At 38.3% G+C, this 13,740-nt stretch overlaps 1 protein-coding gene across 5 annotated transcripts in view; it reads right to left on the bottom strand.

Annotated features, from left to right (window-relative positions):
• Nucleotides 1-13,740, bottom strand: part of CNTN5 (contactin 5) — a 932,298-nt gene that overhangs the window by 387,969 nt on the left and 530,589 nt on the right. The window contains exon 1 of one of the 5 annotated variants that reach the window (XM_042459710.1): nucleotides 11,617-11,685. The exons of the other annotated variants lie outside the window; for them this stretch is intronic. The gene's annotated coding sequence lies outside the window, so the exon portion shown is untranslated. Of the gene's footprint in view, nucleotides 1-11,616; nucleotides 11,686-13,740 lie in introns of those variants that run through there. 5 annotated transcript variants of the gene reach the window in all.

Below are 13,740 nucleotides of genomic sequence, written 5' to 3'. Positions count from 1 at the left end.
ATGTGGCCTTCTGCATAAAACAACCACGTGCAGATTTTGTGCAAAATAGGTCCTGAATGGCAAAGATTCTCATCAGGCCATGATTCTTCTCACTAGGGTTTCTCAACGCTGGAAAAATATGCATTTTGACCACCATCACCCCTCCTTAAATTATTGTTTCCATCCCTGTTGAACACCTAGCTATTTAGATAACAGTTGAAAATTACAAAAAATTATAACACAAAACTTTGTGGACAGGGCTTCTATACAGTACACATAGAGACACACTGTTTCCCAAAACATTCCAGTAGGGAGTTGTTAGAATCATAGAATTGGAAGAGACCACAAGGGTGATCCAGTCCAACCCCCTGCCATGCAGGAACTCTACATCAAAGCATCCCCGACAGATGGCCATCCAGCCTCTGCTTAAAGATCTCTAAGTAAGGAGATTCCACTACACTCCGAGGGAGTGTGTTCCATTGTCGAACAGCCCTTACTGTCAGGAAGTTCCTCCTAATGCTGAGGTGGAATCTCTTTTCCTGGAGCTTGCATCCATTGTGTCAGGTCCTGTTCTCTGGAGCAGCAGAAAAAAGGTTGTTCCCTCCTCACTATGGCATCCCTTCAAATATTTAAACAGGGCTATCTTATCACCCCTTAACCATCTCTTTTCAAGGCTCCCTAAGTCTTTTCTCATAGGGCATGGTTTCCCTTCACCATTTTAGTCACCCTCCTTTGGACATACTCCGGTTTCTCAACATCCTTTTTTAATTGGGACTGTGAAACTCAGGCATGGGGCCAAAGAATGAGATTTTACTTCCATAGCAACATTATCTCATAGTTCAGCACTTTACTTTTCTTTGAAAGAATAATTGGCAGCCATTCACTTGATTGACAGCAGCCTGTTTATTGCATTCCACTAATCTCAATGGGAACCAAACTGACTTCTCTCTGCATAGTCCCACATTGGGTTTTATTTCTTCACTACACTGGAATGTGACAATGAGACAGGAGGCCAGGATTGGCAGCTCAATGTTTCTTTTTATTTAGATAATGCCTCCACTCTGCATAATTTCTACCCTGTTGCCTATTTCATTATACTTGATGCCTTAAATATGACTTGACAAGTGTATCATGTTAGTGTCTATAATTTGTACTGCTGTTGATTGTGCTCATTTTCAAGTTATCAATGTCTGTAGGGAAAGGCTATTTTTAACTCTCCTCCTTTGTACTTCTCCCCACTTCTCTCATAAATGCAGTTCAGATGAGTAATTTCCACTAGGGATTGCAGTGGATGCTTCCTTATCTGCACTTATTTTTAGAAAACATCTAGCATTGGCTTGGCTGACATACTGAGTGCATTTGATCTAAAAGCTCTGAGATGGGAATGGCCACTTAATTAGACTCTGTGCAAACCACCAAAAGCAAGGTTGGACAACAAATTAACCGCAGTGGCTTCTTAAGCTATGGAAGCTTATCTCTCCATTTAGAATAAACATATTAAGATGCTTCATACAGTTCATGTGTTTACTAGGAGACACCACCTGGTAAAACCTGGACTGGCAAGAAATTTCACAGTTCAGGACGTATTCTGCACAAAATTTAAAAGGGGATGTTTTGTGCAAAAACAGCATTTTCTGCATGACAAACAGCCTTTTCTGCAAAGCAACTAATATTTCTGCATAGTACAGTGCTATTTATTGCTTGGAAATGCTATTTTACATCCAAGACCACCATGGGAAAATTTGCACATAATAAGTCCTGAATTGGAAATAAGCTTTCAAAACTTTGATTTCAAAGATTTTCTCACAAGAGGAAAAAAAAATTGCTAATTTTATCTATTGCTTCCTACAACAAGAAAATTAGTGAAGAAGTACATCCATAGCCTGGACCTGTAAAATAACTTTTTGTGTGTGTATTTAAACTGCATTGTGCAAGGGCAAACCTCCTCTGGACACATTGAAAATATTTAAATACAAATTTTGAAATCATTATAAGAAATGAAGCACATTACCTTGGGCAAATCACAGTCTCCAGGCCTCAGAGAAAGGTAAAGGCATACCCCCAAAAAACAATTCTTGCCAAGAAAATCCTGAGATAGGTTAGGTTTTGCTTTAGGGTCGCTGTAAGTCAGAAATGACTTGAAGGCACATGACAACAACAACAATGCTGAATACTCCTAGGGCTATAGTGGCGAAGCTGTGGCATGTGTGCCCTCTCTGACATGCAAATCTGTGTCTGAGGGCACATGGCCAAGGACGAAACCCCAGTGCAGTAGCGAGGGAGACGTGAAAAAGCAGCTCCTTGGGTGTGTGTGAGTGCAGAAGTGGTGCGTTTTGGGTAATGTAGTCAATGGTAGGAATCCTCATTCCCATTTCACAGTGCACTCTGGGTAATGTACAGTCAGTTTCAAGGGAGGGTTGCTATTGCTAGCCTGAGGCTGAGAAAATGTGCCTTAGTGTGTATGTGTGTGTGCCTTCAAGTCGTTCCTGGTGACCCTAAGGTGAATCTATTATGGGGTTTTCTTGGCATGTTTCATAACAGGGGGATTTGCTATTGCTAGCCTGAAGCTGAGAGAGCATGCCACGTGTGCGTGTGTGTGTGTGTGTATGCTTTCAGGTCACTTCTGGTGACCCGAAGGTGAAACTATTATAGGGTTTTCATGGTAAGTTTTATAGGGGGGGGTTGCTATTGCTAGCCTGAGGCTGAGAGAGTATACTTTATGGAAGTCCACCTCCTGGAAGTCTTGCCCCTGGAAGGTCCCCTCCCCCCTTAACATTGGGTGACACCTGGTGCAGGAACGCTACTGAGTTTCTACACTCAATCTGTACAAGTTTTGTAAACACTGTCCTACAGCTTGGGTAGTGCTGTTTTGACCATATAAGTAAATGGCATTCACTTCTGAACACTTGAAGCAGTGATAGCGGTAGAGAAAAAATCTATGTAAACATCTCAGACCTCTAATCATATGGTTATGTCTTCACATGATCCTGTTATTGTAAAATGCACAGAATTACTTTGCCTTAGAGTAGGTTGTTCATCAGATTCCTGCATGAGGCATTTTTATAGGTTTGACTCCTTCCAACCCAGAGCCATGTATACACCATTGTCTTATGCGTCGGCTTTCTTACTTTTACACAGGTGTAAGAGCAAAATGGGGCTATGATTTTAGTTTAGCAAATACTTCTTTCATAGGTTTGGAAAGCATTATCCAATTGTCAATTTATGGTATAGCTTGTTCAGTCCCTGTTGGTTTTTAAAATATATAAAACAAAGTAAAGGGACAAAAGAAGAAAAGTCATTTATCCATTACACTAAAAAAAAAAAAAAAAAGGTTTGTACACTACTTTTGAATGCACACCCTGCTTTTTCATCTTTGGCAGAGGCAGTATTTCAGAAGATACCAGAGAAGAAGTATTTATGGCAGGTGCATTACTACTTAGAAACTAATCTCACACACATGGCTGTTAACGTGAAATATGGATTTTAATAATCCCAGCTTGGTAAAAGATGTGAGCTTGCCTGGTGGGGATGTGATTAGCCATAGTCTGCAAAATTAATTGAGATGTACAGCACAAGATTACATCTAGAGAACTCCAAACCTGTCTGATTATGCAAGAGATTGCTTAGTTAAGGCTATATCTTTCCAGATATAAGAAGCAGATAAATTATGTCCTCTGCTTCAATGAAGGATAAGCTTCTCTTGTTTTCAAGTCACAAAGAAGAGCAGAGAGGTGGAATGAAATCTCTGAACATCCAGCAACTGGAAGTTGTATTATATTAAACAGCAAGATAAGGCTCCCTCTATTAGACTGGTTTTGGAACTTATAAGAGCAGTGGTATCTGGTGGTTTCCATGTCAGTGTGGTGGTTAATTTGATCTGGGTTTAGCTGGAACTTTAAGACCAATATACTTCATTGTGTCTGAGTAGTATAAATTTGTATTCAACCATTACACAACAGTTGAGCTATAATGCACATCTGCTGAATATTGATATTGTGGGACTGCTTTTATATCTGTGCATTTGTGTGTATGTTGTGCATGTGGGCAAAAGGGAATGCACAGATGATGTTTCTGAACATCCATTAAAACAATAAAAGATATAAACACATCTATGAATATACAACTGTATTGCTGGAATCCTGCTGGGTAATCAACACCTGGAGTCGAGCCACTGAATCAGTTTTGGAATGTAAGTCAACAGTTAGGGAAACAAATTATTTATTTCAAGGATTTAACCTGTCTTTCTCCCACAATGGGATTCCAAGCAGGTTACAATATATTGTAATGGATTCAAATGGGTGTACTCTGTTTTGGATTAACATCTCCATGGGTAATGGTTACATTTGTGGAACTCTGTTGAATAGTGTTGTACAATGACCAAAAAAGTATAACCATGCATTAAGGAACGGAAAGCCAGAATAGTGTAGTGGTTTGAGCACTGGACTATGACTCTGGAGGATAGGGTTGAAATCCCTGCTTGGTTATGGACACTCAAATGCACCATAAATTTTATGAATGGTACAGCATCAGAACAAACAATAAAAAAGCATAAATTACCATAATCATCAATGAAATGAGAGTTAGGTTACTTCACTACTTTGTAACATCTTCTAATTATAATAAGCATGCTGTGGGGATTTCTACATTTAAAAACCAAAAACTTCCAACAAATGTTTTTTGGATTATAGAAAGTACAGTCTTAAATATGTGTATTTATGAGTCCCTTTTACATGTTTAATACACAGGATAAATGCAAATCAGTGGAGGGTAGCCTATGTTGGATGGTGCCTTACAAGTCAGTGGAGAATCCACCCTAGTATGAAATTAGCTATCCAAGTCTAATACTTATGGGAGGCAATAGGTAGCTCCTTTAATAATCAAACTAAATTCCAAAGACATGGAACCCACCTGTAACTATTTTTTAGATTGACACAGGATGGGGAGCACAGTATTCTCTAGCAATATCAGTTTTTCTAAATTTTGCCATGCAGTGCCCAAATCTGTTAATTGAAAATGGTACAGTTAGCCCTCCATATCCATGGATTCAACCATCCATGGCTTGAAAATATTCTTAAAAATATAAATTCCAAAAGCAAACCTTAATTTTGCCATTTTATATAAGATACAACACTTTACTATGCCACTGTATATAATAGGACTTGAGCATCCACATATTTTTGTATCCATGGGATGTCTTGGGAACAAGCCTCAGTAGATACCAAGGGCCCAATGAAGTTTATTTTAGTTCAGAAGTGAATTTCTTAAACACACACAAATTTTGTAAAAAAAAAAAAAAAATGACGAAAATGAGAAGGTTATAGCTCTCATTCAGAGGGATTTTTTTTTTTTGCAGTGTTTAACCCTTTTTCAAGGTGATATTTCAAGTCACTGCAATGTCTTGACAAGGGCTAGAACATTTTCAGCTGTTATTTTCACCTCTGTTGAGTTTTGGAAAGAACAGAAGTTTTAAAAGCATTCAACTTTCAATATTTGTCAGTGGGAATTCTGTACACGTGATAAACTTTGTTAAAAAGTATTGTAAGTCTTTTATTATATCTGCGACATATTTACTGGTCTCTGTGTGTCCCTATTCTACACTCACAAAACAAGAGAAGGATTTTAAAATCTGACATGTTTTATTTAGTCCCTTACTTGCCTGCAGAACCCTAAACAAACAGAGAGTGACGGAGAAAGAGTCCTATATCACCTTTAAGACTAACTGGTTTATTTACTGAAATGACTGGAAGAAATAAATCACTCAGCCTTAAGGATGCTACAACACTGTCTACTTTCCTCCCTGCTCCCTTTATTTTTATACTAAAACTCTGTTCATAGCATGGCTATTTATTTGAAAATCACCCTTCAGAAATGTATAGTTGTCATGCCATGGTAACTTTCTGGGAAAGGAATATAGGTAATTTGTATGCTTTTATATAGAGACCAAAATCTGCATAAATTTTCCATCTGGTGACAGATGCCATCACGCAGAGGCCACCTGCCCTGTGCAGCATTTCCTTCATGGGGATAAAACTCCTTGCATGCTAACAGGCATAATATGATAAGTACCCTCTCAGTTTCTAAACTCTTCTGGTCCATACCTGACAACTGCCATGCCTGTAATATAGATTTAAACTGATTTTGACTGACATCACCTTCTACCCAAAGAACTCCATGAACTGTAAGAGGGATCAGGGGAATTTCAAACAGGAAATTGTCACTGAACTATAGCTCCTTCACTGAAGCCAAGACAGCTGAATCAGTTTTAGACCACCCCTTGTATATACCCTCTTGTGGCAGATATGGGGATTTTGTGTCTTTATATATGTTGTCGAATTTTACTTACATCAGCTTTGAGAGTTGTCTGTGTCAGCTGGGGATGATGGAAGGTGGAATCCAATAACATCTCAAGGGCAACAGGGTTATTATATGGATTGACCAATCCCATCTTCCTCAAGAATAAATTGCAAATGTGATTATGATATTATGATGAGCCAAGGTCTGTGCACATGGTACTCCCAAATATCTGAAAACTCTGACAGGCCCAGTATCAGCCCATGCAATCTTCAAAGATATCATAAACCCTTGGGAGTCAATGGTTGGTCCTTTTTAAGGAGGGTTGGGCAATTGTCATAAGTTTGGGAGGAGCCATCCCTTCCATTACCACCTGACTCCTAAAAACAAAAATTACACACACCCCTAAAATAGCCTTAATGACCTCAAGGAATTAAAAGTCCTTTTGCCCTGTTTGGGAGCTGTCCTGTCCATTTTTGATCAGGAAACTTCTCTTTTCAAGAGGAAATGACTAAACAATTTCTAGATAGCTTTCTTTTGGGGAGGGGGGGTCAAAAACATAGCAAAATTGCCCCAGGTGTCCAAAGGTGTGTTTATGTGGAATTATATATATATATCCAGAAAATTCTTCTAATATGTTATTAGGGTTCTGTGTCCTTCTAGTGGAGAACAGAAGAAGACAAGGATATAGAAGAGCAACTATGAAGGAACTTGATAAGATCCTCAAGTATACAGATGTTTCAGTAAATATTAAAGTCAGGATAATCCTTGCCATTGTATTTTCAATTTTTAAATATGGTTGTGAATGCAGGAATGTGAATAAAGCTGAAATTAAGAGACTATTTGTAATACTGTGCTGGAGGAAAGTTGAACAAAAATAAGAGCAAATTAAGTCTGAACTCTTACTAGAAGCCAGAATTATAAACTGAGGCTGTCATACTTTGGAAATATCATGAGATTATGTGACTCATTGGAAAAGATCATAAAGGCAATAGGAAAAGAAGGAGACCTCAATACAAGCGGATTGATTCAATCAAGAAAGCCACAGTCCTACATTTAGAAGACATGAACAGGGCAGTTGAAGGCAAATAACACTGGGGGGGCCTGGGGGCATTTGTGACTGGGATGTTCCATTTAACTTGTCCTGAGTATGATCAAATCCTAACATATACCTAAAGTATCTCTTTGCATCCCAGGCAATCCATTTGAGTGATTCACCTGCCTGTATCTGTGCAAGTTATGTTGTCATCCCATTTTGAAAATTGTTTCCATAGCAGCAAGTCTGGAGATATGGAATGAAGATACTGTGGCATTCTTGCATGAGAATGTGGGAATGTGAGTTACACTGCAAACTCACAAAGGAGGAAAATTTCTTGAGCTTCAGTGAAGTAACTGAATTTGTCTGAAATAGTTGATGAGGGCACATTTGTTTGATTTAAATGATCAAAGATTGCCCTGTTCATTCTGTTCCATTTGGATGATTCTGAAAGCGTAAGATTTGTCAAGCATAACAAACCCTTGAGAAGCTATGGTAATAATATTAATTATGATTATACTAAGAGATACTTCTGTTATTATAAAAATGTATTAACATTCATTATTGTCGTGAAGCAATGAAGAATCATTCTTGATTGGTGACCTGTAGAACATCCTCAACAGAAAGAAATTCTGTTCCATTTCTTTTTTAAAAAATATTCTCCTTCCATTATATGAAAATATTGTGGTGGTGTCTGGTAATTACATCCAATCTTTGCATTAAACAAATCACATGATTTCATAATCCCAGTTTGAAAACCCCACAGTCATGGATAATGACTAAATACTAAACAAGCAGGAAGTTTGAGGTTACTGTTATCAGATCTTTGGGACTGAGGTGGAGTGACAAAAACATGTATAATTGAAGCAGTTATATACAAAGGGTTCTTTTAGCACCTGTGAGACTGATACAAAGAAGCTGGTAACATGAGCTTTCACTATGAAAGTTTGTGCTATCAGCTTCTTTCTCTCAGTTAGTCTCAAAGGTGCTACGAGATCCTTTTGCATATTGATTTTCCAGACTAAGACAGCTGTGTCTTTGAAATCTACCACCACGAAGCAGTGGTAGATCATAATACTGAGGTGATGTTCAACAATACTTCATATCTGCTCCATGCTGTTTATGTCTGTGTTCTTGAATGCTGAGGATCACAGTGCGTAATTAAATTAATTGCAGATAATAATATGTATGCCTCCTGAAAGGGTGATTGTGAACTGCACTGGGAAGAAAACAACTATATGGAAAGGATGAATATGTGATTCTGGCTTTCAAAGATGAAAACAGAGGGAATGGTTTCAGGCATCCCGGTTATGGAAAGGAAATGGGATAAAAAAAAGTACAAACAGAAGTTGTAGTTTGTTAATAAAAACAGAAAAAAATCATTCTTCCAGTTCATTATGACAAATGCATCACACAGTTAAGTTAATACATTTTGGCATTTTCAATGTTTCTGCAGTATAGCATGAGAGTTATGCCTTTATGGGGCTAATAGCAATATATTCAACTAAGTAGAGGTATTCAATTACCTCCATGCTGTGCTTTACATTGTTATTCAGGTAAAGCTGAGCATGGTTCTACTATTGCCTGCTGAAGCTTCAAGCTACAATCTAGGAACATGTTCACAGAACACTAAAGCAAACAAAAAGAAAACACACACACACACACACATTGGCTGCTAAGTGATCATGCTTGATAAATAAGATGTCAGATTTTGTTCAGTAATTCTGAGGAATTTTCATAAATGTGCTTGCCAAACAAACCTCCAGCATTCATATTTAATAAGCAGAGCAGCCACAATGGCAGGAGATGGGTAAGACTGGAGATGACAGAGATACATAAAACCTTGCAATGGTTTTGTAAATAATTACCAGACAAATGCTTTATTGTTGGTATAGTTGTGCAGCTGGAGGGGACACACAAAGGCACACAACAAAGCAAAGCAATATAACACATCCCAGTGGGGAAGAGTCTGCTAAGGCCCCAGATGCTTACTGACAATGTGAAATTTCAAGAGAGTGTTGGATTACGACTCTGGAGACCAGGGTTCAAAATCCTGCTCAGCCATGGAAACCCACTGGGTGACCGTGAGCAAGTCACATTCTCTCAGCCTCATAGAAAGCAAAGGCAGACCTCTTCTAACCAAATGTTGCCAAGAAAAAGCTATGAAACATTCACCTTAGGGTCACCATAAATTGGAAATGACTTGAAGGCATGCACCAACAAGTCTCCCTTCTTACAGGTTCATTATTTTAAAACCCGGCATAGCTTAGGGAAGCCTTCATATGAAAGATGTCTTCAGCTATAAGACTGATTGCTGACAGAACTCTGACTAAAGCAGGGTTGGGGAATCTGTACCCTCCTCAATGTTTTTGGGCTCCAATTCCCATCAGACGCACCCATCAGAATAAGTAGGAGAGCTCCTAATCACAATAGGGCGGCATCCCAAGGGACAGAGAGGTAATATAGTTTAATGTAACAATTAGGATTCAAGATCTACCCAATCAATTTTACCTTTCCTTTTCTTTTCTATTACCTGATGCTTTGTCATTGTAGGCATGCAGAAAATATAGACACTACAAAATTGGTTCAAAGCTAGATCTGTAATAGCCATTTAAAACGAAAACAACAGGCTTCAGAAAGCATGTTTCTCTGCAGAAGTATGCATTGTTTTTCTTTGTAGAAAGTACATTTTCCATGTAGAAAAAAACTTTCTGTGCAGAAATATATATTTATTTTATTTGAAGAAATATACATTTTCAGAAATAAGGGTGTTTCTCCTGTGTAGAAATACACTTTGTGTACAAAAATATATGTGCTTGTAATGTTTCTATGCAAAAATGACTGCATGCATTTTATGCAGAATTGAGGTTCATTTACCTGTGTCCTACCAGTGGAGGCAATACATTGTGGAAAATATATTCTCCTTAAACATTTTGATGTGTTTTATTAAAGAAATAAAAACTCAAAATGGTGATTACTTGAAAGACTGAAATGGTTTTGTTTGTGAAATGTTGGACAGCGTGATACAAGAGTGTGATAAGAAGAGGTAGGAAAAGTTATTGCTGGAATGCAGCTCCCAAAATCCCTCATATTATCTTGTAAAAGGGTGTCATAAGAGATGTGCTTAAAAAAAAACCACACAGACACATCACTTTGCCAAGCTCTAGTAATGTTATTTCAACTCATATTTCATTGTTATATGTTGTAACAAATCTTTGTTTACATCTTCCCTCTTACTGCATGACATAATTTATGAATGAATCCTTTTCATTCCCTAAATGCACTTTGTTGTTGCATATACTTTTGCCTGCAACATCCTTTTTCATTCATCCTGACATTTCTCTGCCCTTTTAGTTATCCTTCAAATCTATTGCCACAGGGAACTCTTAACTCCTTCCTCTTTGATTATGCAAAGACAAAAAGGCAGAACTGTTTTCAAGTCCTTTTGTGTTTAGAATGTTTGAATTTGGGAATTTGGCTTTTTAGACAGCTGAAAACATCACGAGAGAAAGCAAGATTAGAGATGTGATCACATATATCAGATTACTCGGGCTAAAATTAACAACTCCTGTATAAGTATTTCTCAATCTCTAATCTAACATTTAGACATGGGATGGCTAACTTCGATATCCTTGGGGCCAATTTAATTTTTGCCCTGAGTCAAAGAGCTGAAACAAGCAGACTAAATTGTCTAGCCGTACAAGCTTCACAGAGCACATATATTAGGATGGTATAAAGTCACCTATCATGTCTGATGGGGCTACAGGCCAAATGGCTTGCTGAAATACAACTTCAAGAGCCAATGTCCCCTTGATTTTGTAGAATAAAAGACAAAAACAATAAGTTATATGCAACAACAGAGATGCACTTTTTACTTCTTCCCTTACAAGTGAGTTGAAACTATTTTTGTTAAATACAGTTTGTTTGAAATAGTTTGATAGGTCTACCAGGAGCTGATTAAAGTTCCTTTTGGTTGATCTGATTCATGGACTGCTAAATGGCCATTATTAATTTGGAAGCTATTTTTAACACTGTTCACACGCAAATTCTGAAGATGATACATATATATTAGGTAAGCCTCTCCCTCTTTAACATCAATCTATCAATTCTTTATAATGGTCCATAATAAAGCATATAAAATTAATTAATTACAGCATATAAAATTAACTAAAAGCAAAATGAACAATTAGTCAATCCGTACAGACAGAGCTTATTGCAAACATTTTCCCTTGTACAGAGGTTACCTGCTTTCTGATCCAAAGCACCTCAGACAAAAATTTGACAACCACCAGTCTTATGGGAAATCTTACCTTCTCATAAGAATGTGACTTAGAACTGGGTGAATGTGATATGGTCAGCCATCATACCCCAGAGGACAGGATCAAAATTCAAAACGACCTGAATAGACTAGAAAGCTGGGCCAAAGCTAAAAAAATGAAATTCAACACAGAGAAATGTAAGGTACTGCACTTAGGGCGGAAAAATAAAATGCACAGATATAGGATGGGGGACACCTGGTTGAATGAGACTACGTGTGAGAGGGATCTAAGAGTCCAAGCAGACCACAAATTGAACATGAGTCAACAGTGTGATGCGACAGCTAAAAAGGCCAATGCAATTTTAGGCTGCATCAATAAAAGGATAGTGTCTAGATCAAGAGAAGTAATAGTGCCATTATATACTGCTTTGGTCAGACTCCACCTGGAATATTGTGTCCAGTTCTGGGCACCACAATTCAAAAAGGACATTGAGAAACTGGAGTGCATCGAAAGGAGGGCAATTAAAATGGTGAAGGGTCTGGAAATTATGTCCTATGAGGAACGACTCTGGGAGCTGGGGATGTTTAGCCTGGAGAAGAGAAGGTTAGGAGGTGATATGATAGCCTTCTTTAAATATCTGAAGGGATGTCATATTGAGGGAGCAAGCTTATTTTCTGCTGCTCCAGAGAACAGGACCTGGAGCAATGGATGCAAGCTGCAAGAAAAGAGATTCTACCTCAATATTAGAAGGAACTTCCTGACAGTAAGGGCTGCTCGACAGTGGAACAAACTCCCTCGGAGAGTGGTGGAGTCTCTTTCTTTGGAGGTCTTTAATCAGAGGCTGGATGGCCATCTGTCAGGGATGCTTTGATTGAGTATTCTTGCATGACAGGGGGTTGGACTGGATGGCTGTTGTGGTCTCTTCCAACTCTACTATTCTATGATTCTATGATCTGTATCCACACATTTTTTATCCAAAGATTCAAGCATCCATAGCTTGAAAATATTTTTAAAACCTATAAATTCCAAATTGCAAACCCTGATTTTTTGTGGGTTTTTTGGGCTATATGGCCATGTTCTAGCAGAGTTTCTTTCTGATGTTCTCTGAAGATGCCAGCCACAGATGCTGGTGAAATGTCAGAAAGAAACTCTACTAGAACATGGCCACGTAGCCTGAAAAACCCACAAAAAACTATGGATGCTGGCCATGAAAGCCTTCGACTTTACATTGATTTTGCCATTTTATATAAGGGACACCATTTTGCTATGCCATTGTGTTTAATGGGACTTGAGCATCCACAGATTTTGTTATCCACGGTAGTTCCTGAAACCAAACCCAGCAATTACTAAGGGCCCACTGTAGATTTACCAATAATGGATTTATCCTGTGTTGTCAAGCCTGCTTGTAGAAACTGTACAGCAAAACAATGCTCTTCATGGATTCTACTTCTTGATTGCAGGAACATCGTCTTGCAATATAAAGGACACCAACAAATCTACCTTGGAACATTTTAGAGGGGAAAAGCATTACATCTGACCTTGGTAAAAAAACTATGATAATTATTCTTTCTTTAAGTATTTTAAAGTACTCAGCTGGATGAAAAGGTCCAATGTAATGTATGCTCAATGTGTTCCGTGAGCAAGATGAGTATGAACAGGCCCAAAGGTGACCTTCAACATATGTTCATCAAAATATCTGAAAACATTGTCCATGTGCTGCCCTCTCATAGCTACACAATGATTACTTCATACTGCCCTTTAGCTGAATGACAACAATGGTATATCTGCAAGTATGCTTAATTATTGTCCCAATGTGCAACTGGGAACGCACAGGGGCTGTTTCTGCAATCCCATTGAAGACAGTGGTGTGTTGAAGATACTTGACAAATAGTTATGTGTCATTCAAGAATGTGCAACTCCATGACTGCAACTTTGTTGATTAGCTCCAAATAGGTTACACACATCGAATCAAATGCTCAATGGTCAGTCAGGATGGAGGTTATTACATGCAACTGATTTGATGACTGTGATCTAGTTGGGACTATCAATAAGATTTATGTCAAGGTGAAATGGTTATACTTGGTGCGTTACAGAGCACCCAAAAATGGCGCTCTGCCAGTGCCGCTGGTTGCTGCGTCCGGGAATCGCAGCGGACAAACTGCGCGATTCCTGGAT

The sequence above is a fragment of the Sceloporus undulatus genome, chromosome 3 (assembly GCF_019175285.1).
Source record: "Sceloporus undulatus isolate JIND9_A2432 ecotype Alabama chromosome 3, SceUnd_v1.1, whole genome shotgun sequence".
Lineage (NCBI taxonomy): Eukaryota > Metazoa > Chordata > Lepidosauria > Squamata > Phrynosomatidae > Sceloporus > Sceloporus undulatus.
The sequence above is the reverse complement of the archived record's forward strand: the minus strand, read 5'-3'. Positions and strand labels throughout refer to the sequence as shown.